This window comes from Onychomys torridus, chromosome 1, assembly GCF_903995425.1.
Source record: "Onychomys torridus chromosome 1, mOncTor1.1, whole genome shotgun sequence".
In the NCBI taxonomy this organism is placed as follows: Eukaryota; Metazoa; Chordata; class Mammalia; order Rodentia; family Cricetidae; genus Onychomys; species Onychomys torridus.
In genome coordinates this window covers 70553592-70578039 of record NC_050443.1, presented here as the reverse complement: position 1 = coordinate 70578039, position 24448 = coordinate 70553592, and the positions used below count along the sequence as shown (strand labels likewise).

The 24448-nt window shown below is 38.6% G+C and overlaps 1 protein-coding gene across 1 annotated transcript in view; it reads right to left on the bottom strand.

Moving 5' to 3' along the window:
• Nucleotides 1–24448, bottom strand: part of LOC118573756 (disks large homolog 2-like) — a 546364-nt gene that overhangs the window by 118306 nt on the left and 403610 nt on the right. The window lies entirely within an intron of this gene.

Sequence of the window (24448 nt, the reverse complement as noted above, 5' to 3'; positions counted from 1 at the left end):
AGATAGGTAAGTGCTCTAATACTAAGCTATATTCCCAGTCTCAGGACATCTTACATTGCTTGTTGGTTGATGAGACCTCCACCATTTTGGGTGCCCATTATTTCACAACTTTAACAAAGGAACATAGAGGAAGTCTTGTGGAACAATGACAGATGGATCTTTCCATCCACCACTTTGCAAGTGAAGACTCAGATTCAAAGTCATCTGATATCAGGTCCAAGCTCAGGTACCCAGTAAATGTCTGAGTGGTGTACCTAGATGTATTTCCATGCTTTCACTGAAATTTCATTCAAGAAATAATTCTTAAAAGACCCAACATTCCTAATGTTCCTCCCACCCAATGACTCATGTTATCTCTAACTATGTCTGATATCACGGAAGTCAATGAAGCATGCTTCAGATATAACCTGGGCCTCTAGAATGTGTTTCTAAATGGAAGGAATGGGAATGATAGACTATTCCAAAATCTTGAAAAGTTAGGAAAAATCCATTTAGCAAAGTGAAGACAGCCAAGCCTACTGAATTTAGACTGTGGGATCATGCAAGTACAGACCAGGGAAGGGACCTTAGGAGAGGGAAAGGGAGTCTGAAGACAAAGAGACAGCAGCTAGTGAAAGTACTCTTCTAAGAACATTGTAAAACCCTCCACATCAAATAGGCACTTCCGTTTTCGTCTGGTGCATCTGGATAGTTAGGAGCTTGGATTCTAGTGTCTGGGTTGAATACTTGGCCCTGCTACCCACCAACTGAATAACAGCAAGCACTCTATTCAACCTCTCTATGCTTCAGGTTTTTTTTTTTTTTCTGGAAAATAGAGTCATAAAACGTTTACCTAGTATGTTGTGTGAAGACAAAATGAGTTAATGCACAACTTAAAAAATATATTTGTGAATCATGTATATACTAGGCTCTCAGTAAGTGTTACCTCTTACTGTTATTAATACTAAATATTTCATATTCTTGTTCAAAACTTACAGAACCTCTTAAAGGGAAAGTACTAATGTGTTTCTAATTATGACACTACTGTCACTTGGAAGGAAAGTAATCAACATTAAAAATGGAAACTTTATGGTATCATGGTGTTTCTGAACAGTGACAAAATAGAACACACATCTTATGAGGAGAAAAACCACAGTACTATGACATAGATGCAGACATGATACATAACTCCTATCTTAGTCAAATACATTATAAATACAAATAACATTAGGAGATACTAATAGAGAAATTGAATTCATGCTATTTTCTTAAGCAACAAAATATTTGACAAGGCTTAGAGATGTAGCTCAGTGGTAGAGTGCTTTCCTACTACGTGTGAGGCCCTGGGTTCAGTTCTCAGAACCACAAACAGGTGTCTCAACAACAACAAAAGACCAAAAGAATAAAGAAATAAAAATATAAAAATATAAAAAAATATTGCCAGTTCTGACCTAGTCTGGTGATCAGATGGCCAAACACCCTAACGGTCCTGCTGGAACTCTCATCCAATAACTGATGGAAGTGGATGCAGAGATCCTCAGCCAGGCCCCAGGTGGAGCTCCAGGAGTCCAATTGTCGAGAAAGAGGAGGGAATATCAGAGTGTGAATTGTTGAGACCAAGATTGGAAAAGCACAGGGACAAATAGCCAAACGAATGGAAGCGCATGAATGATGAACCAAAGGCTGTGGAGCTTCCAACTGGATCAGGCCCTCTGGATAAGTGAGACAATTGAATAGCTAGAATTGTTTGGGAGACACCCAGGCAGTGGGACCTGGACCTGTCCTTAGTGCATGAGCTGGCTGTTTGGAACCTTGAGCTTACACAGGGACACTTTGCTCAGCCTGGAAGGAGGGGACTGGACCTGCCTGTACTGAATCCACCAGGTTTAAATGAATCCCCAGGGGGAGTCTTTGCCCTGGAAGAGATGGGAATGGAGGGGAGGGGCTGGGGGGAAGGTGGGGACGGGGCGGGGTGGGGGAGCGGGAGAGGGCAGGACAGGGGAACCCATGGCTGATATGTAAAATTAAAACACAAATATAATCTATATATATGAATTGAAGAGGGCTTTAATAAGAAAATCAGAATTATGCCTTTTTGAACACACACACACACACACACACACAGGGGGAGAGAGAGAGAGAGAGACAGAGAGAGAGAGAGAGAGAGAGAGAGAGAGAGAGAGACAGAGAGAGAGAGAGAGAGAGAGAGAGCGCACCCTGGTGGGAAAACACTAACCTAGGAGTCAAAATATTTGAGACATTATACTAGACTTACTATGTGGTTTTTGAGCAGTTTTGGCAATAAAAGTCTTCACCTTTCAGGAGCAGAGTAGAAATAATAGGGACTCTGTGTAAAACATATCACCATAGGGGGCCCAGCTTGCCCCCAGCCTACAGTATGAGAGTAGACAAGCCATTGTTCTGAATGCACCAGATGAAAACGGAAGTGCCTATTTGATGTAGAGGGTTTTACAATGTTCTTAGAAGAGTAGCTGGAGTTTTTTTCTCCAGCTCCACCAAGCCCCTGCAGTCCCAGTCCACTTATAAAATAATCATTTAGACACTTATAAACTGTAAGGCTATAGTAGGCTTTTTGTTATTTAGTTTTTATGTCTTAAATTAACCCATTTCTCTTCATCTATAAGTTACCACATGGCTCGTGGTTTACTGGTACCTTACATCTCACTTGTCTTGGCGGCAGCTGGCAGGTCTCTCCACCTCAGCCTTCCACTTCCCTGAATTTTCCTCTTTCTTTGTCCCACCTATATTTCCTGTCTGGCTACTGGCCAATCAGTGTTTTATTTATTAACCAATCAGAACAACACATTTAACATATAAAACATCTCACAACAGCTATTTATGCCTTTGTCTTCAGACTCCCTTTCCCTCTCCTAAGGTCCCTTCCCTGGTCTATACTTGCACGGTATCACAGTCTAAATTCAGTAGGCTTGGCTGCCTTCACTTTGCTGAATGGATTTTTCTGGTTATTTCTATGAAACAGTGTGTTTACTAGCAGCTGAGATTTAAAGAAATGTTTCATCAAATGCTCTTTGAATGTATCCTTGAATAATCAAACAGAAAGAGATCAGCTCCCAGATACCATTCCTGTGGAGAGAATTACTGAGATCAAAATGCCTCCTTCACTGAATGACCTTCCTGATAAGACAAAATTGAAATGGCATATAATGCATTATCCTTTACTTAGCTCCACACTTGATTCCTCCAAGCTGCATCCATCAAGTGTTTGCATGATAGGAAGAAATACTGAAATATTTTCAAAACATCCCTTGGGAGTTTTCAATGTGACCTTTCATAATGATAGCATTCTGTCTCTCAGTCTGAGCATCAAATCATTTACTAAAAGTGATCATTGTATTTTCCCCCATTTCTACATGCAATTGTCAGCTACCTCTGACAATTTATTTTGCATTTAATTGTTAAATTAATGGAAGTAACTTTCTAGCCAGTAAGACATAAAGACTGTGCAGAAACAAAAGATCGTCAATGATTTTGAAAACCTTGAGCTTCTGCAATGTGATGCTACAGGTCTAGAAACTAGTAGTAGAACAATAATAAAGTTCTCTGATCCTGCCAGTAAGTAAGTGGGGGAGTATATAGTTTACCTTGTTTGATTAAGTGTGATGGAGAAAAATATCACAAGGAGAAGAACAGGAAGTATAGATCACAGGAGAAAGATGTATAGACAACGTGAGGATTGAGCCAAACAAAGTAAACAGTAAGTACCTATCAGTCACAGGTGGGTTGGAGGATATTCAAAGGAGGAAAACAATTCTTCAGGCCTCCAGGTGGGAGTTTGAGCTGTGCATTGTTTTTGAAATGGCAAGGAGGGTGAAACAAAGAGGAGGATAGCTGGGAGAGGTTGTTGGTTCCTATAGCCTGAGAAACACATTCACCAGGCATGAAGAGAATGTACGACAAGGCAAGAAAATGACACGCAGTGATTGCACCCTCCAACTATTAAGATACCCAGACTACATTGGCATTCATTCATTTCTAAGGTTCACTGCTATCACTAATGATAGTCTACTGTCATAACTTTATTGTCTAATTCATTTTGCTATTTTTCACTTTTTCTAACCAAGCATGAGCATCTACAGCATAAGATGGCACACATTCACCAAACCTTTGCTACCCTTGATGAACACACGGCTTGACCTCATTTTCCAGCATCCTTCATAGTCAGTCAAGTAAGGCCACCTGAGAAGGTTGTGAAGCAATTCGTTTTAATGTCTGGTTCTTTAAATACCTCCATAGAAGACCTTTGTGATCTCTTTCCACATTTGCTAGCTGTAGACAAACAACATAACACTCTGACATGCTGGGATAGGTAGAATTTATTAGGAGATAGGACCTAAGGCCTTGCATATCTAAATGGGATCCAAATGACCCTTCTTCAACTTCTTCTGCAACCACAGAGTCATGGACTATGAAAAAACAGTGAAATAAACCTGTCTATATTAAGCCATTTATATTGTTTTAACAGTTGCCCTGCACCAATAATTATTAGCATCTCACCTACAGAGGGGAAGAAGAGAAACATTTCCAATGTGGGTGAAAAGTGTCTCAACAAGATCTGTACCTTGAGAACAGAATGCGATTGTTTAATACTCATATGAGAAGGTTTCCAAATGAAGACAAAGCCTGCATCAGGATTTAAAGAGTTACATTGAGCTAACCAACAAAGTATCCTCATAGAAAAAGCATCATACAGGGCACACAGTCTCAACAAGACAGTGCTTGTGGTCACAACTGCCAAGGTTTTTGTTTTTTGTTTTTTCTAGAGTAGATAGCATGTGACGGTAAGATGGGAGGTAAGAATCAGACCTTGAAGACCTTGAATACCATTTAAAAGCATTAAGACTTCACCTTGAGCAGGTTGTAAAATGAAGTAACATTCTTATCTCAATCTTGTTCCTGATTTATACTACAGGTCCTTGGGCTCCTTCACCACCCACCCTCTCTCATTAGCAAGGTATGCATATTATCAGTTCAGTTCCTGAGTGATTGGAACAGGTCCTCTCTTCCATGTTGGGGTTTAGAACATGGAAGAGGCAGTCATGCAAAGTACTTTTCACATTTCATTGAGGAAGTCACTCTGGGAACACATGGTTTTGGTGTCTAAGCAAATTATGAGGAGAAGAAGTTACTTAGGGTGTGTACTATGCATGTGGCCTCTTCCAGGACATAAAGACGTCAAAGAGCAGGTTCTCATAATAGGATGTTAATGTTTTTACTAGAAGGAACAGAATCCCTGGGTAGTAGTTATATCCTGAAAGACTCATATACAATTTCTAACTCTGGGTCCATTGCTTCTGGTAACATAATAATTCCAAGAACATTAAGAACCTCCATTGACCAAAAATAATGCTGTGCACTTTAAAAAAAAACTCTATCACTAACTGTAACATTAGCTGTCTCCATTACAGACAAGAGGAAATCTTTCAAACATTTAATGCCACCCATGCACTGAGTGGGTAGATCCCTAACCAAACACGGTTCTGCCTTTACAAATTTGCATCATACATTGACATCTCTAACACCAAAACGGTGTGGTCAATTGCTTCCAGCACGTTTCCAGGATTTGTAGGCCAAAGTAACATTTCTGATAGTGCCTGTATTTTATCTTAAAAATGTCTATGTATATAACACCTTTTTTCTTTCATTTTAGTTGGTGCTAGGGAATACAGAACACAATAGCCTTCTGAATGATAGAGTTTTTTAAAACATTAATTCTTTAGTGTTTTGACTTAATTCTTGCAGAGAAAAATTAGTGATTCACAACCTCTTCCCAGAAAGTCTTAATAACAATGACTTACCATAATAATCCTGGGTTTCACCCTCTTGACATTTGCTCATGCATCCCCACAGTGAAAACCTTGTAGGTTAAGAAGGTAAGCACTTCACCAGATAGGCATCTAACTCCTTTCCTCCCAGCTTCCCTTTTGACACTCTTTAGAGCTGTACTTAGGACAGCACTGCTCTTGACCACAAAGCAAGAGTACTTCTGAACACTGCAACTCTATGAAGGTTCTAGAGCTTAATGAACAAAATGATAGTCTTGGATAGAAGTTACAGAGCTTTCTGCTCCAGGGAACCTCTTGTCATAGGACTACTACAGAAACAAAGGTGATATGCACAGAAAATTCTGGAATTGCCTGAAATCTTTTTTTCAGTAAGTTAGACAAGTTTTAATAATTTTAATGACTGGGGTTGGGGATTTAGCTCAGTGGTAGAGCACTTGCCTAGCAATTGCAAGGCCCTGGGTTCAGTCCTCGGCTCTGAAAAAAAAATTTAATGACTGGTGTTGGCTTCTCCTCTCTCCTTTTGCTTCAATATTGGCTTCTGAAATTAATCTCTGCCACTCTGAGAATAGACTGGAAAGAAATTTGCAAACTGTAAAAGGCAGATGGCTCCACACCAATCTGTGAAGTGAGAGTGTTGGTCTCCCTATGCTTGCTCAGAGTTGAGTCTGAATAGTGTTTCATGTCCAGACAAGTCTGTTAGCCATCTGCATATCCTCCCACCCCTTTGATCCTAGTATCTGATTTAATTATGGACAATTTTATTGCAGACTTGGTTCTAAGTACTGATGATGGCATGGTAAAAACAGATTCCAACTCAGCAATATTCATAACAATTTGGAAAGTGCTTTGGCGGAACTAAATAGAGATTGTGATAGTTAGAAAGAAGATGGCCCCCATAGACTCAGGAATTGGTACTACTAGGAGGTGTGACCTTGTTGGAGTAGGTATAGTCTTGTTAGAGGAAGTGTGTCACGGGGGGGGGGGGGGCATTGAGTTTTCAGAAGCTCAAAGGCCTAGTGCCTCACTGTCTCTTCCTGTTGCCTCTGGATCCAGATGTAACTCTCAGCTACCTCTTCAGTACCATGTCTGCCTGCATGCCACTGTGCTTCCTGCCATGATGATAATGAGCCAAATCTTTCCTATATAAGATTTGCCGTGGTCATGGTGTCTCTTCACAACAATAGAAACCCTAACTAAGACCGAGATGACCTGTTAGCGCATGGGATCCTAAATGATTTCTGTCTTTCAGAAGAGCAGAGAAAATGGTGAGTCAAAAACTTAAAATACAACTCATAAAATATATCTGTTTTGAGAAAGGAGAGTAAACAGAAATACGTACCAGGCAAAGGAAAGATCAAATAAGGGAAAGAGAAAAATATAGGGCTTAGGAAAACCTGGTAAATAACTGAAAACTAAAAGGGAAATGAAAGGTAGGAAATCTGGGCTGTTTGGGGTAAGTCATCCCAATTGTTCCTTAAGCAGTGATTGGAGTTAGTGTAACATTCCTTCACACTACTGAAACCTACAGTAACTATGTTGGGAACTATTATAGCTGCTGGAATCATAAACATGAATTTTTCATGAAATATGTAAGTAGAAATTGATGCATAGGATTTCCAGAGACACTCCTTAAACTGGAGACAGACTTCTGAAGCACTGCTTTTTCCTTCCTCTCTAATATGGCCCTACCCCCTAGATGCAGTTCAGGCAGATAATTTTTAGCAGCCATCTTGCACTTGCTCATGACCTTGAAGATAGAAAGCACAGACAAATACAACTGAACAAGGAATTCCTATGATATTATCGCACAGCTGCCTTGCTCTAAATTGTTTTTACAACAGAGAAATAAATATTTCTTAGCTATTATTATTTGTGGTTTAAATTATATACAACCAAAGTTAATTCTGATTATCTTACAGAGATATTACGGAAAAAAAATACAGAGCTTCAAACCAGGGTCAGTTTTGAATCTTGTCATTTATGAGCTATGCTTCTTTATACACAATCAAGACATATGCTGCAGAGTGATTAGAGAGGTTGGAGATATTATACATATAAGTGCCTTATATGTATTAGGTTTTCAGAAAATTAAAGCATCATTTTCTGAAAGTATAAAACATTAAATTCATAGGCAAAAAGTATTTGAAGTCATAGATTCTAAAGAGTAATTCCACAAGAGTGGAATAGACAACTTTACAAGGAAAAGTCTAAGAAAGCTTGAATTGAGCACAGGGAAAAACAGTAAATTAACATTTCAAATTAAGTATATTTCCTCCATAGAGAAGACTTTTAAAGTACTTAAAAATACAATTTTGGTAGCACTTCCTTACCATGAGTCATTGCCTGCCAATCACTGCAAATCATGCTGCTTCTTCTTACTTACCACATTTTGAGCACCACAACAAAGCCAACAACCACAAACATCCATGGTGGTCTATTCTCCTTTGAAAAAGATGAGTAACAGCTTTCACTAACTTTTAGAGTTAACTAGGCTTGGACTGAGGCCCACACCCTGAATCAGTTCTGTTACCCAGTTTCTTGCCAATAGAGTAAGTAGCACAGCCTATGGGGTGTAGGGTAGTACTGTAAGAGACACGTTCTCTGTGGGCAGTTCTTAGGAAGATTGTCCTAGAAGTGAAATTTGAGAGAGTTGTACTCCATAGAGTCAATGGTATATAATAAGAAACTTGCTTCTAAACCTTTCCATCTTCCTGAATTATTCTCATGAGAACTGAACTGTTTGTGACAATAGTTCATTATGGTACTGCATTGTTACTAAAATATCTCTTGTATTCAAAGGGACTAGAACTTTTGCTGGACCTTACAACCAAGTAAATAATACATCTTGAAGCCACTTGAGACTTCAGACTTCTATCCTACTGTGTAATCAAGCTGTTTGTTTGACCTGCCTTTAAGAGAACAACGTAACAACCTTGCTTGCCTTGAGTTTCCCATGTAATCAACTTTTACAATCAAATACATAGTTGTAATCTTAAGAAATTTCTTTTGCATATGGTGTTTTCTGTGGCTATTTAATAAAAAACAGAAAAAGCTCTTTATTAGAGACACAGACAAAGTGCCAGACAGATAAGACAACATTCAAGATGTATAGGGATATGAATTCAGTCTCCTCCAAGAGACATACAGATTATAGAGAGACCAGAAACCATAAGCTACAGAGAGACAGAGGAAACAGGAAGAGGCGTAGAGAATTCAGATTTAGGTTTGTTCTTAGTCATCCTACTCCAAGAGGGAATCTTTTATTCTTTTACTTAATGTGATGCCAGGCTCATAATGGTAACTCTGAAATTATCACTTAATGTACTTAGTCATTGTACTGTGTTCAATAGCAAACTCAACTGGGAGACTACACATGATCCAAAATCACTTTCTAATAGATTATCGTATTTCCCACAGTATTTTATTCAAAGACTCAATTGAGTCAATTGTTAAGACGTGACTCTGTTTCCATGGTACCCATCAGGATGCAACATAACTTGGATGTACATCAATATTTACTGAGTTTTATTAAGTAACCGTCACTGTGGTAGCTTTTTCTACCTTCTAAATCAGTGTCCTCTCAAAAGCAAGCTGGCTAGCTAAAGTAGCTACAACAACATGCTCTGTGTTCAATTGAGAGACCCTGCTACGGTGAATGATGTGAACACAACTGAGGAAGACAGTCAACATCAGCCCCAGGTGTCTAGAAGCACACACATATGTACATATATGCCTGCAAACAAGTATGCAGGCAGAAGTACATCATGCACAACAACAAATATAATAATTATCTTCTGTTCTGCTAACTTCCAACAAATAGTTTCGAAATCATCTCCTTATTAAACTATAGGATTATATATCATTAGACCATCATTTATACAGAACACATAGCGTTTCAAGTATTATTGATCCTGTTGACCACTATGACCTCCTCTGTCACTTGGATAGGGGTTTATTAAGAAAAAAAAATAAAGGAGGGCTACTGATTTTTTTAGTTGATCTTGTGTATCCTGCTATGTTGCTGAAGGTTTTTATTACCTGTATGAGTTCCTTGGTTGAATTTTGGGGGCCACTCATGTATACTATATGCCATCTGCAAATAGGGAAAGCTTGACTTCTTCCTTTCCAATTTGTATCCCCTTCATCTCTGATCTGACCTAGTCTGTTGATCAGATGGCCAAACACCCTAACTGTCGTGCTGGAACTCTCATCCAATAACTGATGGAAGTGGATGCAGAGATCCTCAGCCAGGCCCCAGGTGAAGCTCCAGGTGTCTAATTGTCAAGAAAGAGGAGGGACAGTAAGAATTTGAATTGTTGAGACCAAGATTGGAAAAGCACAGGGACAAATAGCCAAATGAATGGAAGCACATGAATTATGAACCAAAGGCTGTGGAGTCCCCAGCTGCATCAGGCCCTCTGGATAAGTGAGACAATTGAATAGCTTGAACTGCTTTGGAGGCATCCAGGCTGTGGGACCAGGACCTGTCCTTAGTGCATGAGCTGGCTCTTTGGAACCTTGGGCTCACACAGGGACACTTTGCTTAGCCTTGGAAGGAGGGGACTGGACCTGCCTGTACCGAATCCACCGGGTTTAAATGAATCCCCAGGGGAGTCTTGGCCCTGGAGGAGATGGGAATGGAGGGGAGGGGCTCGGGAGAAGGTGGGGGTGGGAGGGGGGAGGACAGGGGAACCCATGGCTGATGTGTAAAATTAAAACAAAAATATAATAAATAAATAAATAAAAAGAAAAAATAAATCATTGAATTCTTTATCCATTGATTAGGAGAGAAGTTACATGAATATAATATTTAATAATATGCCCATAAGTAAGTAAGCTTGTATATGTGTGCAAATGTATGTCTTCACTCTCCTAAAAGGGTTTTATTTGTATTCACTAAATTCAACTGTAGACTCTACCCAAAGAATTAGCTTCTGAATCAATCTTGAAGAAAACTATTTATTTATTAATGGCTTTCCCCTAAAAGCTAATTGAAATTAATTGCATTGTCTCCAACTTTATCTTGTGGGAGACTACTAATTAATGGAGTCACTGTAGAAGGAAATTTTCTTTTAACCTCTACTGCATAAGCTCAGTATGCAACATTTGGCAAACTCCCTCTTTATCCCCTCATATACAAAGGTACAACATCATGTCTGAAATAAAGCTGTCAACTAGGAAGGAACTTCCTGATACAGGAGGACCCTCCAGATCCTTCTGTCCAGGATCTGGACTTGTCCATATTCTTGCTCTCAACAGACGAATGAATTAACAGAGTAACTGACTACCAGTATTAGTGACACTTAGAGTCCTTGGCTAACCACTGTCTCTCAGATTAAATCTTCATAATCAATAATGTCAAACCAAGTGTGCCTTTTTAGAGAATGCCACTTGAAAAAAAGTAACCTTTCTTTTGGAAGCTATATATTATTGTCAGCTTAGTCTCTGCCATTATTATCTTCTCTCTCCTCTTTGGAGAGATAAGCTGTAATATGACTGTTGAATGTATTTCCTTTAATGATAAAGATGAATACATACATGGTGCTGTTTACATACATAACACATACATGAGTACCTGTAAATATGAATTTATATGTGTGTGTGTATGTGTGTAATGAATATATATACATGTATATATGCAAATAGACCAGTAAAGACAGTACAGATCGACAAACTTCCAATATATGGCCACTACCTCAGAAAACACCACCTGGTTTTTACTTCTTGAATGAAACTTGTCATGAAAACTTGCCTTTTGGAATTTAAAAAAAAATTCTTAAAAAACAAAAGACTTAGGGAAGAGAAAATACAAGTACAGCAGTAATTACAAGAAGCAGTTTTGTTTCTTAGAGACTCTGGAAAAGTTTCCCAGGACAGATCCCAAGGATTTTAAGATGTCTTTAGCATGTAAGACAATGCCTAATATTCCATAAGCAGAATCCAGGATTAAATCCCCTATGTTCCAGGGAACTTCAATTATCTGTTATAGCCCCTGGGCTGTTTTCTTCAGTCCAATTAAAATATGAAATAAAAGAAAAAAGTTAAACTTCATTTCTTAATTCCCATAGTACCAATTTTCTGGCACAAGTTCACTTTATTTATTGCTAGAAACTGCGTATACCGAAGATGAAATTTACCATATAGCCTAGATGAAATTCAGCATTTAACTGTTATTAGAAGACATTATTTGCTCCTCCTTTTAATCGGAGAGCACTAGCATGCTATTCCATTGCTTACTACTTGATACAGAAGACTGGGTTATTGGGATCCAAGCCATTAGCTAAGGCTTCCCAATTTAGAGGAGTAAGTGAATTTTGTCTCAAGGGATGCAGCCTTTTTCATGTCACTTTCTCCATTCTGTCAGTGAACTTCTGGGTATGTTTGTCTGCTCTGAAGATGGAGATTTTCTTTTGAGTTGAATTGGTTCACTGTTTAGGTAGAGTGGTAGTGTGATAGCAAGGCTGCTGAATATAACACAGACCAATGATACCATTAGCAATAATATGGACAATATGCTAGTTATGCCTTCTGACTGTCAGCTATGTAAATCTCAGGAAGGTAAGATGACAACCAAAAATGAATGGAACAAATGATTCAGTAAGAACCTTACTAATGAGGAAAGCTTGGTGATTGGTTAGTGTTTGCATCTGGAGAAAAAAGGCCACCCTAGATGTGGAAAATAACTCAGAAGAAAAGACTGAAACTACAGAAAAACGAACCTTGTAAGTAACCAGATGTTTCTCTTTCCTCTTTAACTGACTTTAAATAAATTGGTGTTCACATAGATTTTTAAAATTTATAATAAATGTTTATAAAGATAAGAAACTTAAAACCAAAAAAATAAATGACTTTCCTAAGATTGCATTATAGAGATTTGAGATACAAAGCCCTATATAGCAACTCAAGATTGTTCACTTCTTCTAATAAAAGGAAAGCATGTCCTGCCAGTTGCAAAGATAGGAATGGCAAACAAAATTTATTCCTATTCTTAAATTATATCACTAGTGATGATACTCCTATTCATAATTTAAAGACTGACACACCATCATTTCGTTAGGCTACAATTTGTGGACAAAGAATCATAGTACATCATGATGTAATGAGAGACTCGAGACTGAGGGCAAGAGAAAATTAGGATAGAGAGAGAACAGATAAAGAGGCTCCAGGCAAATGGAGTGACATATGGGAAGATCCTGACACAGAAAGTGACCTCTGCAAAATGATAGGCAGCAGCATTAACAAGAAACACAAATGTGCAATTCACACTTGGCCAGATCATGAAGAACTACTGGAGACCATAAATATATCAGGAGTAGAAATTAGTAATTTTGTTTAAAACATTCATTAAATTGGATTGATGTGTGTGGGACAATGAATCTTCTGCAACTTTGTTTTTAACTAAATCCATCAATCAGAACACATCAAGAAGAGTATAGTTCAGGATATTTTACTACCTTCATTTATACCTGTTAATGGGGCAGTTTAATAATTTTTCACCTGGGTCTCTCCTATAGATTACTGACAATGCAGAGTGGTTCTCATTAAATTGGTGATGTCTTTGTAAAAAATAGCAAGATAATATTATTAATCTAAACAACAGTAAAAGACAAAAGCTATATTTATCTAGTGACTGGAACAAAAAAATTCTTATTAACAAGGAAGTAGAATCACTTTAAAATAGCTTAATGAAAACAGCCCTACTTAGAATCATTAAAATCTGACAGAAAGACTCTCTCATATTTCTATAAAACACTCCAGTCCAAACATTAAGAAGTCTATCATCTTAAATTGCATACAAAACAATATCAAGATAATATAAACACAAAACAAAATGCTTTAGAGATTGGAAGAGGAACTTTGTGTCTCAGAATGTCATTAAATTTCAAGGCAATTAATGAGTTGAAAAATCTCACTTGTAATAAATTACCTCCCTTGGGATTCATCAAAAGCCTCTCTGGGAAAGCAGTCTCTGCCATCTAGTCATGGATTTTTCTGTCTACATCCAGATGGCAAGAGTGAACACAGGACTGCATGGTTGATATTTATTTTTTTCTGCTAGACTCAGATGATGTCATCTGTTCCTCAAGGTTTGAGAATCACATATCAAGTAATAAACACTTTTTTCTCCTTCTCCTTCTTCTTTTCTTCTTCAGTGCTGTTTTGTTCACCAACAAGAGAATCTACTGTTCTTATCTGATAGGAATAGTTAAACATAATGTTTCTATAACTTCATAACTCCACCAAGGAGTTGCAACCATTAGGGAATAAGTATGTAAACATGATTGAGAACAAAATATCTGAAGTCAGACAATCTAAAATTTAATTACATTCCTGCCACTTGTGTACAATATGAGCCTTAATTAATTTTCTTACAGTAGAAAATCCATTTTCTCCACATATGAGTGAATATAAGGCCAATTCTCATTAAAAAATATGAAGCCTAACTTAGATCATATTCTTAAGATGATATCCAACACATTTTACCCCTAAAATGTTATAATTTTTATCATTGTCATCAATTACTCAATACAGAGACAGTCTGTCACTATGAAGGCATATTTTTACCCTATTCAGCAGAATGGCAGCAGTGTTATTGAAATCCTATTAGACGAGAGATGCACAAAAAAGGCTCTAATTAGTTCACCTTTTCTGCTACTCACATGATGTAGGTAAATTGTTTCTTAACCTTTGTTTTTAAAACTTGTAGTATGGCTATAACCACTGTATCAGTTTGCAGATCTACATAAGTACACTAAAGTAATATCAGAGAGGACATGTCTTTTAAAAGTTCTGTGATTTATTTAAGATAAAAGAATGTGTTTGCATAAAAATGATGTTACAAACAGCACACTCAAAAATTAATCAGAGAATGGCATTCACCTCAAACAGACTATGTCACATATTTGCAAGGAAAAAAGTCCCAAAGCAATTGCATAATGGTAAATAAATATTTATAAAAGGAAAAGAAAAAATAGGTAAGAAATAACACTTTTTGCTCAAGCACTGATTCAAGAGGAGAGAAATCTAATGTAATAATATGCAAAATCCTGAAGAGATGGTACATGCATGGCTTTCGGCAACTGATAATTCCAAATGACCTTTTCTAAGGAAAACTGAATAGTTTCTCTTTTTTTCAAATGTCTTATTTCCTAAAAAGGACCAGAAAGACAGACAAATTGATTTTTTTTAAGGTTACAGGAAAGAATGATCCGAGGAAAGAAATGAAGTCAAGGAAGAGGTTAGTGATTCATTTGAACAAGTGTTACCTTAGCAGGACTTCTTAGTATATAGTCAGGAAACAAAAGTTGAGGATGACAGGGGAAAGTGCTTTGTATAACAGATAATATGTATGAAGAGTTAACTTTGTACCTCAGAGAATTCTAAATGTTTCTCATATATTAAATTTATTTACCCTGAGCACTGAGCATTAGTCCATGAAGAAATGTGGTTGGACCCTTATTTTATATATGATAAAGCAGAGACCAAGTTATAAATACAGGTAGAAGCAGTATTGGAGCCCCAGAAGATCTGACACCAGTTCTAGTCTTATGACAAGACTATAGAAATGAAAACTTCAGATTTTGGGATTATTTATTTATGTAAATAAAGAATGCTAATATAAGAATTCATGGCCAGGCAGTGGTGGTGCACACCTTTATTCCCAGTACTCGGGAGACAGAACCAGGAAGACCTCTGTGAGTTTGAGGCCAGCCTGGTCTATAGCGCAAGATCCAGAACAGGCACCAAAACTACACAGGGAAACCTTGTCTAGAAAACAAAACAAAACAAAACAAAACAAAATTCATATAAATGATTTCTACCTTAATGAAACATATAATTGAGATGTCTTATGAAACCAACTAATAGTTTATATGTGAACATTCGCCAAAATTAAATGATCAGCTTCCAGATAACCAGTCTTAAAGCCATTTTCAACTCTACTTACTCCTGTATGTCAGCAATATCTTCCCTTCTGTCCTTTGCTCTGTGCATTCCAGTGTATGTTCATTACCTCTGTTCACACAACGGTCACTCTCTTTCCTCCTCTGCCAACTTCCTCGGTGCAGAACACACTAATCACCTTTCAAGTTGTTTCTTCAAGATGTTTCCACCAGTTCTATCTGTCACTTTGACCCTGATGAGAAAATCTTAAGCCATGAAGGAATAACTGACATTTGTCTCTGCCCTTACTGGTGGTTCCGAGATAATCACCATCACTTTATCCCTGTTTCTTTCAAAGGGGACATGCTGCTCCTTACTATTCAAGATGATCCTAGAATCTAGAAAATCATTTCAGCTGGAGAGTGGAGAGCAGGACTTTTGTCAGTTAAACAATTTGTTAAATACTTATCTAAAGATGTTTAGATGTGGTAAAATAAACTGGCTTTGGAGCCAGATATAGATTTCTTCTTCTCTCTTTGCTAGCCATGTGACTTTGGATAGCCTGTCTATAATGTAGAAGCAAACACTAGATTCCCACGGCGGTGTTGGAATCTTAGGACAGGACTGCTTAGATGTAATGTTGTCCCTTCAATTCTATTGTCCTCGAATGGCTCTAAACATGATCCTTATGCTGTGAGTTTTAAATGACCAAACTAAATGGAATGCATGGAAAATAGCAGGTTCTGGCCATTCTGTCATATTGAAATGCCTCCAATGGATACCCTTGGTCATTATAACTGTATCTCACTAATTAATTTATTCAACCAGTATTTATTAACTATCTATTATGTACCAAGTTCTAGTCAGGACACTGGGATATATTTGCCAACAAAATCCATAAGCATCTATAAGAACCACACTGCATCCCATTAGAATGAACTTGTTTCTATTTTTCACAATGAGCTCATTTCTATTTACTTTGCATTTTTTCCAGAACCTCAATGTTCCTTAAACATAAAATAAAAATTGAGAAATGTATTCAATATTGTATTGGAAGGCAATAATCCACTATTCCTATAAACCAGGAAATACACATCTATCTCTGTGTTAGGTGTTTCACCTTATTTTTATTCCTTAAAACTACTGTGAGGCAAAAAACATATGGACTGATAAACTGGATCTCCAAACATCTGGGTGTCTTAAGGGAATCCACAGAGAAACTAACCCAGATCTACACAGATGCTTGCAGCCCTGTTGGTTTATGATTTAAAAAGTAGAATATACAATGGTATACATGGGAGAGAGGATTTTGTGCTTTATGGTGCAACTTTGTGTTCACAGTGAATGGCCCCAAGTTCTCTCAGTGGCGTAATAAAACTTTAGAACATAGACAAGAAGGGATGCTGGCTTTTTCAACCATCACCTTTAAATGCTTTCAATTAATGCCCTAATCTCTGCAGGTGAGAAACTGTAGATGAGGGAATCCATCTGCAGTTAGTAATCACTCCACTTCACTATCCTGGACTCCTGGCCAGGCAAGGCAATTAAAAGTGTGCCCCTGCTGATAGTAAGACTCAGTGATTCTTGCTGCTGCTCACTTGCTGGGACAAGCATAGACCAGTGTGGAAAAAACAGAGACACGCTAAAGAGCCATACTCTCCTCCTTGCTGATCTTTAGACCTGACTTTGGTGCTAACTACTGAAGACATACTGCTACCATAAAACTGCTTTGCTAAGAGTCAATGTCTATGGTATGTAAAGGGTGTTTTCAGAATCAGAAGCTTGCTTATTAGAAAAGTTGGGTGTTTATTATAAACTTACTTTGGACAGTTTCATACATGCATAATAAGACATTCTAGTTACATCCATTCCCCTCCCCTCCCTTATCTTCCTTCAACCCCTTATGAGCCCCTCTGGTGCCTCCAAGTGCCAGTTCCACTTTCATATCTTTTGTATTGGTTTGTTTCCACTTTAGGGCCCAAAGGTTTTAAGCAGAGCTACCAGGTGAGGATGGATGTAGGCTATCCATTGGAGCATGAGTAACTCACTAATGACTTCCCCTTCTCCCAGGAGTCCTCAAATGCCAACAGCTCCAATGAAAGGGGCTTGGGCCTCAGAATCCTGCCTCCATCTAGGTCTGAATATTGAGACTGCGTCTTGAGCAGGCCCTATGTGGACAACAGCAGCTGCTGTGAGTTCATGTGCTGTACCCATGCCATGCCTGTAAGACAGCACTTCATGCCTTTTCCATCTAAAGTTTGGTAAGTCATAAAGTTATGATATGTCAATCATTTCTTTTCAGCAAATGAACTCCAAGAAGAAAGTTGGAATTGGAGGAAAGCCCAAGAGGAAAATCATGTCACCTTTCATCAACCTTTCTCAATACAGAAGAAATTTGAAAGTTCCAGAATGCTTTATGTATCATATTATACATGGGAATGTCGCAAATCCAGCAAACCCATGATCCATACATAGACTAATTGACAACGTGCTCCCACGTATGGAGCTCACTAAATGAGCTTTGTCTATATGAAAACATGCCTAGAAAAGAAAGTGAGTGTATCTGTACAACTGCCACTGGAAAACAGCCCTGGACTACTTCATGTTTGCAGGACACAGTTCTATTCAGATCATGGAACTAACACACAAATGCTGGTTACAGCTCTCTGTGGTGGGCATAATTACTACTATCTTCACCTTTATCTTGCTATAATTAAACTAAAATATAGAGCAGGCAGGGCATATGCCCCATATCACACAGCCCATGAACCAGGCTAAGTTTGAAGGAGACAGTCTGATTCCAGAGTTTGGTCCAAGACGGGTTTTACTAAGGTTCTGTGAAAAGTCCACACTGTTGAAAAAGTGTCCTCTCCAATCAAGCAGACAGGCTGCTGTCCTCCTTCTTGTAAGACAGTTTGGCACAGTATAGAACACACTATACTGAGTTCCTAGACAGCTCTTGACTATGTTACTCTGTGTATGTCACTTAACGCCTGCGTGAGTCTGTTGAAAAGCTGGTGTGCAGTTGTCAGAAGGCTGTTGTGAGGGTTAGATGAAGTGATCATGGAAGAGGAGTATAAACACCATCTCACAAAATAGAAACATAAGGGAGGTTTGATTTTCTACCAGAGAGGGTGTTTATGGTTCCAGAGAGTAGTTCTGGAGAGTAGAAAAGCAGTGCTCCTCCATGGCTGGCCTCCATGGCTGGCCTCCATGGCTGGCCTAGTCAGTGCTAACTCTTCCATGTGACAGTCAACTAGAAAAAGAGGCCCACCACTCTCAAAGTTCTGCCATCTTTCCACCATTAAAGGACTGTCAATCTCCCTGCCCAACAAGCCCATGACTAGAATTTTGAGGTAAGGTCCTGCAACCTAAGCCCTCACTCAAATCAATCTAATGTTAATCAGAGGACACTAGGGATCCCTTCCTCCGGAGCTGGGGGGCATAGGCAGCTATCTAGCTGCTCTATTTGTGTGTGTGTGTGTGTGTGTGTGTGTGTGTGTAGGTGAGGATCTGACCCAGGGCTTTGTGCTTGCTAGGTAAGCACTCTACACTGAGCTAAATCCCCAGCCCCTGTTTTTCTCATTTAAACTCTCTTTTCAGTTGAGTCAGAGGTATAGAGAAAAGGCCCTAGGAGAGTTTGAATCCTAAGAATGAAGATTCAAGGCTAGATCTGCGCGTGGTCAGCTGTAAACAAGCAGTGCCAGTTTCTAAACCCCAGCTTTCTCTTCATCACAATGCAGAGATAAACAGCTGCTAAGGAGCAAATTAGTTCAGGGAATTTGTGGTGGGCTGTTTGAGGACACTCAAAGTAACACAGAAGCTGAGAAGTGAAGGATGAGTAGAAGCTGCCCCAGACAGAGGGAGGGGGGACATTGGAGAGCTCTGGGGACTAAAGAGGCAGAGATGAGTCTAAGAGGTGTGGCATCTGAGAAGGAAGGCATGTTAGGGTAGCAAGATTAAAATGTGCTACATTATCACCAGCTATGTTAATGCAACTTAATTTCAGTTTCTTCCTAGTTTTCTTCAAGCTATGTTCATTCTTCCAGACCTAGACATTTCTGTGGTTGATACTCTTAAGCATAGATTCCTTGCTGAATTTTGTCAACAGAAGCCTATAAATGTGTCACTCATTTAGAAACAAGTGAGGATAGAAGAACTTAAGAATTATAGGCCACTCTGCATATGAGAGAAAGTTGTTTAGCTTTGTCTATTTGAGGGACCCCCCAGCAGTGGGATCAGGGTCTATGCCTGGTGCATGATCTGGCTTTCTGGAGCCCATTATGGTGAAATGCCTTGTTAGGCACTGATGAGGAGGGGGAGGGGCTTGGTCCTGCCTCAACTGAATGTCCCACGCTTTGCTGATTTCCTTTCAGTGGAGGGGATAGGGGCTGCAGGGGAGAGTGCTGTGGGGGGAGTGGGAGGAGAGATAAGAGGATGAATCTGTGATCGGTATGTTAAATGAATAAGAAAATTTCTTAAATGAAAAAAGAATTATAGACCAAAAGTTTGACTTCAACCAAACAGTTACAAAAGATAGTATAGTAAGATTTTGGATGAAGCAACTACATTGTTGACAGTGCCTGAAAATACACATCTCCAAAGAATGCGGAGAAGCTGAGAGCATTCCACACAAGGTTCAGTACTGAGCAAGGTTCAGTAGCCTTCAAACAGGCCCGGCACTGAAGGGTTTTGAATTGTCAGCTAAGCACATGCAGCTGGTAGCATCCTGTCAATGCCTGCAGGTGCACAGAGAGTGCCAATTAAGTCAGAGAGAGGCTTTGGAGGAAGGAGGAAGCATGTTCAGAAGCGAATTCATTGTGAAACCAAACCCAGCACTGCAATGTCCTTTTGCTGAACTCAGGAGGAATGGAGCTGGTTCTTCATAGGAACAAGGCAACTTTTTGACTTTGTCCTCTATGTGTCAAAGTATCTCAGACCCAAAGTTTGACTTGTTTCTCAAAGTCAGGGTTCAATATACATCTGTTCTACCCAAACCAGGAAACAAAACGCACTGAGTTGGGAATTTCAGGTATAAGCATCTGATTCAGTGCCCATGCACATGGCTTCTTAGCACTTTAAGTGATTTGTTTCATGCTGAGATTGTCTCATGAATCAAAATGTTACAGAAAATTAAGTTTTATTGATTCTTGGGCATTTTGTTAGATATTAAGCCCAGTATGGATGTAATTTTTTTCTATGTTGGTTACAAAATTTAGGGCCTAAAGATGTACTAGCACAAATGAATGGCCGGCTAAGAAGTAGAACATGAATAACCTGAGGTATTGATTGTTTGTATCCTTCTGACTTTCCTGTAATACTAAGGTTGCTCTCTTTATATCACATTTTCTCTTGTACCACAGGCTAGACAATGACATCTCATGCCTTTTACCAGCACCCAACGATACATGGCATCAAATATGATGGGAACCTAAACTATTACAACGTTTTACCTCTCCCAGCCAAAATTTTCCATCAGATCAAATCCAAGTGTCCAGGTTCCATTTATATGACTTTCTTTTACTTGTTCACCATCTAGAAATTGAGTCTAAATTTTACAACCCTTATACAATTATGTCTAGAGCATATCACACAGAATGCTACAGAGTATGTTTGTTGACAATCTTTGCCTTTCACAATTTACAGCACAAACTCAGTGTGGAATTTTCTCCAATAGTTGATTCTAGCAGGTGTGAAGAAGGTCACTTGAGCATGTGGGTTGAACTTGGCCTCAAATGCTAACTCAGTCATTCATAAGCTATGGGACCCTTGACAAACCCTTTATCTTTGCAACCTTAGCCCACTTTCTCTTCTGTAAATAGTGTTGATCATTTCCATCTTTCAGGACCATTGTGATGACTAAAGAAAAGGATTAGTAAGCACTGTGTATAAAGTCTGGTGGAAACTATTTATGTTCAGTATGAACTGTTAGTGGAACTTAATAATGCCACTAATTTTTCTTCCTTACTGCTTTATGAAATGATGGATCTTTCTCATATACCGAATTCATTAGGATACCATGTTGATCTTTGAGAATTTCAGAGTATGATACATATACACGGACAAGATGTAAGATTTTAACTCTTTTAAAGTGATTCTGTCTCCCACCACTCTTATCTCTTTATGTTTCTTTTGTATATATTAGTTCTTTGTTTTCCTCTGGGATCCACATGAACCTTGTTATTCCTGTTCAAAGCCTGTATACAAAGCCTGAGGCCTGGAGAGGGAAACTGACTTATTCAACTTACTCAGCTTATAGCAGGTCTGGGTATAATCCCAAGTTCCAGACAATTTATCTTCTTGTCATCACTCCTGAGTTTGGGGAGTTCTAATGTCATATTAGTTGCTAAGACTTGGTATTTTTAAGTTAGAGTTCTTAACATTCAGGCTAGGCTTGGCAAACAAAAGATGTTGAGTGAATTGTAGATGAGTGTATATGTTCCTTATTTGGAAGTATCCATGGTTAGCACCAAGTCCTGTGTAGAGAACCTAAGGGTTTTCCGTGACTATAGGACCAAAAGTTTTAGTGCCACCTAAGCACCCTCACAGAGTGAGGAGAAACTCACGGCGCTGAGTCTACCTCCTAGATCACATTGGAAATCAATTTCCTCTAGCTTTCCCAAATATCTATTTCCTTTTCTTTTCCCATAGCTCCTCCTGCTATTGTGGCTTACAGATTCATCAGCCAGATGCATTAAATTTTCCAAGTTATTGAGAATTACATCATGAAAACCACAGAAACCTGAAAGGATTTCCAAAAACTAAACTAATCTAAACTAAAAGCACCCTTTAGTGTCATTTCCGTTTCTTCTTTCTATATTCTCTTGGCCAGCTGTAATGCTGATGCCTTGGGGAGTCTCTTCACTCACTTATGAGGTCCAAAAGACTCAACAGTGATCTCCCATAAAGAGTGATACCTCGTGGGTCTGTCAGTCATTTTTGTGAATAGGAAATTTGGCTGTTGCCTGACAGCATATGGGCCGATATGACTCCAGTACTATCTGCTTGCCTAAGGTCAGGCAGAAATGTTGCCTGCAAGCAGAAGATGCTGTCAGATTCATATTTCTGAGCTAAAGGACTTCATCCAAAAGTCAGCACGAGGCCTTGTGAATCATTCTCAGCTCAATTGTTAGCATCAATTTGTGGCAGGCGGAACTTAAGCATTCTGTCATGCTCTACACATCTCATATAACAAATATTTAGAGTTTAAGATCTCGGACATGTTTTTGTTTCTCATTCTCCAGGACTCTCTGAACTAATATTACATAAAAGACAATGCTAGTCAATGCTATTTCAAAGCTCTTTGCAATCACTAGAGTTACAGGATCTTAAAAGAATAAAAAACAAAATAAGTGGACCATGAAAGTTAACTGTGTTTACTTCATCTCATAATCAAACTCTTGAATCTATATCTAAGAATCAATCAGTCGTAAGTCCTTTCTAAGCTTGCATTATCTGGAAAACTCTCATCCACAAGAATTCTCAGACTTGATAGTGATTCCCTAATACAGTGGGAATGCCATGGCCCTTTAGTACAGTTCCTCATGTTGTGGTGACTCCCAACCATAACATTACTTTTGTTACTACTTCATAACTGTAATTTTGCTACTGTTATGAATCATAACATAAATATTGGATATGCAGGATATCTGATATGTGACCCCTGTGAAATGGTTTTTCAACAACCCCAAAGGGGTCATGACCCACACATTATGAACTACTGTCATAATACAATAAAAACTACACCTATGCTGTTTACCTCCTTGCATCCAAGAAGCACAGCTAGTAGTGGGCAGAAGTTGAAAGCCAAGGCACTCATCCCTGTGCTTTTTCCTCCAACAGAGGTGGCATCTCCTATCACTCTCAGCTTGATGAACAGTCTTCTAAGGTCCATGTGGTTTATTATGGCCCCTGCTCCTGGCTTTGACCCTCCAATGAGAGTTGTATTGATATTGGAGTTAGTATCTAGCTTTTCTTTTTGCCTTGTGTTTGTTTCTTAGTTCTTCCACAGATTGTGTGATTTAATCAGTCTAAATATTAGCTGATTTCCAGCATGAACAATGGCTCCTCTCTCCTTGCTTATCTCTTACTGACTTCTCAATGAAACTTCCATTTGTCATTCACAAAATAATATGTGAAACAATAAATATGAGCCAGACATATTTGGTCCAAATTCTACCTGTATATGTTGTCATAAATAACCATGCATGAGGCTCATTTGTAAAACACAATGCTATAACTCATTTTGTAAGGTTGTTCTGGAGATTAAATAAGAATGTGAATGTACAAAAGTTCCTATCACACAGTTCCCAACAAAGTTCTACAAATTCTCAGATCTCTTTAAACTCATGATAGAATCCTTAAATCCAGCCATCCCACCTTCAGTTTATTTCTTCATGAAAAGTTTTCTAATTCCTACACAGATAGCTCAATTTGTGTCAAAGGCCCTTCTAAAAATAACTTCCCTTATCTTTTCTCCAGCTTATGCTATGAGTTGTATAAAATATTCTTGTCTACTCAAATGATCTCATGATTCATTCACACTATAGTCTCCAGGTATTCAGAATTTGCCAGGTCACTTTGCACCTCTGAAACATCATTTCATGACTGGTATCACCCTGCTTTCTATATCTGGCTTCATTTCAATAAACTCCACAAGAATCAGAACTTTACTTACTGTTCATTATCTTCCACATATGTAGGTATATGTGTGTGCACACACAGCATGTGAATATATGTGTGTGGGTATTTCAAAATAAAAA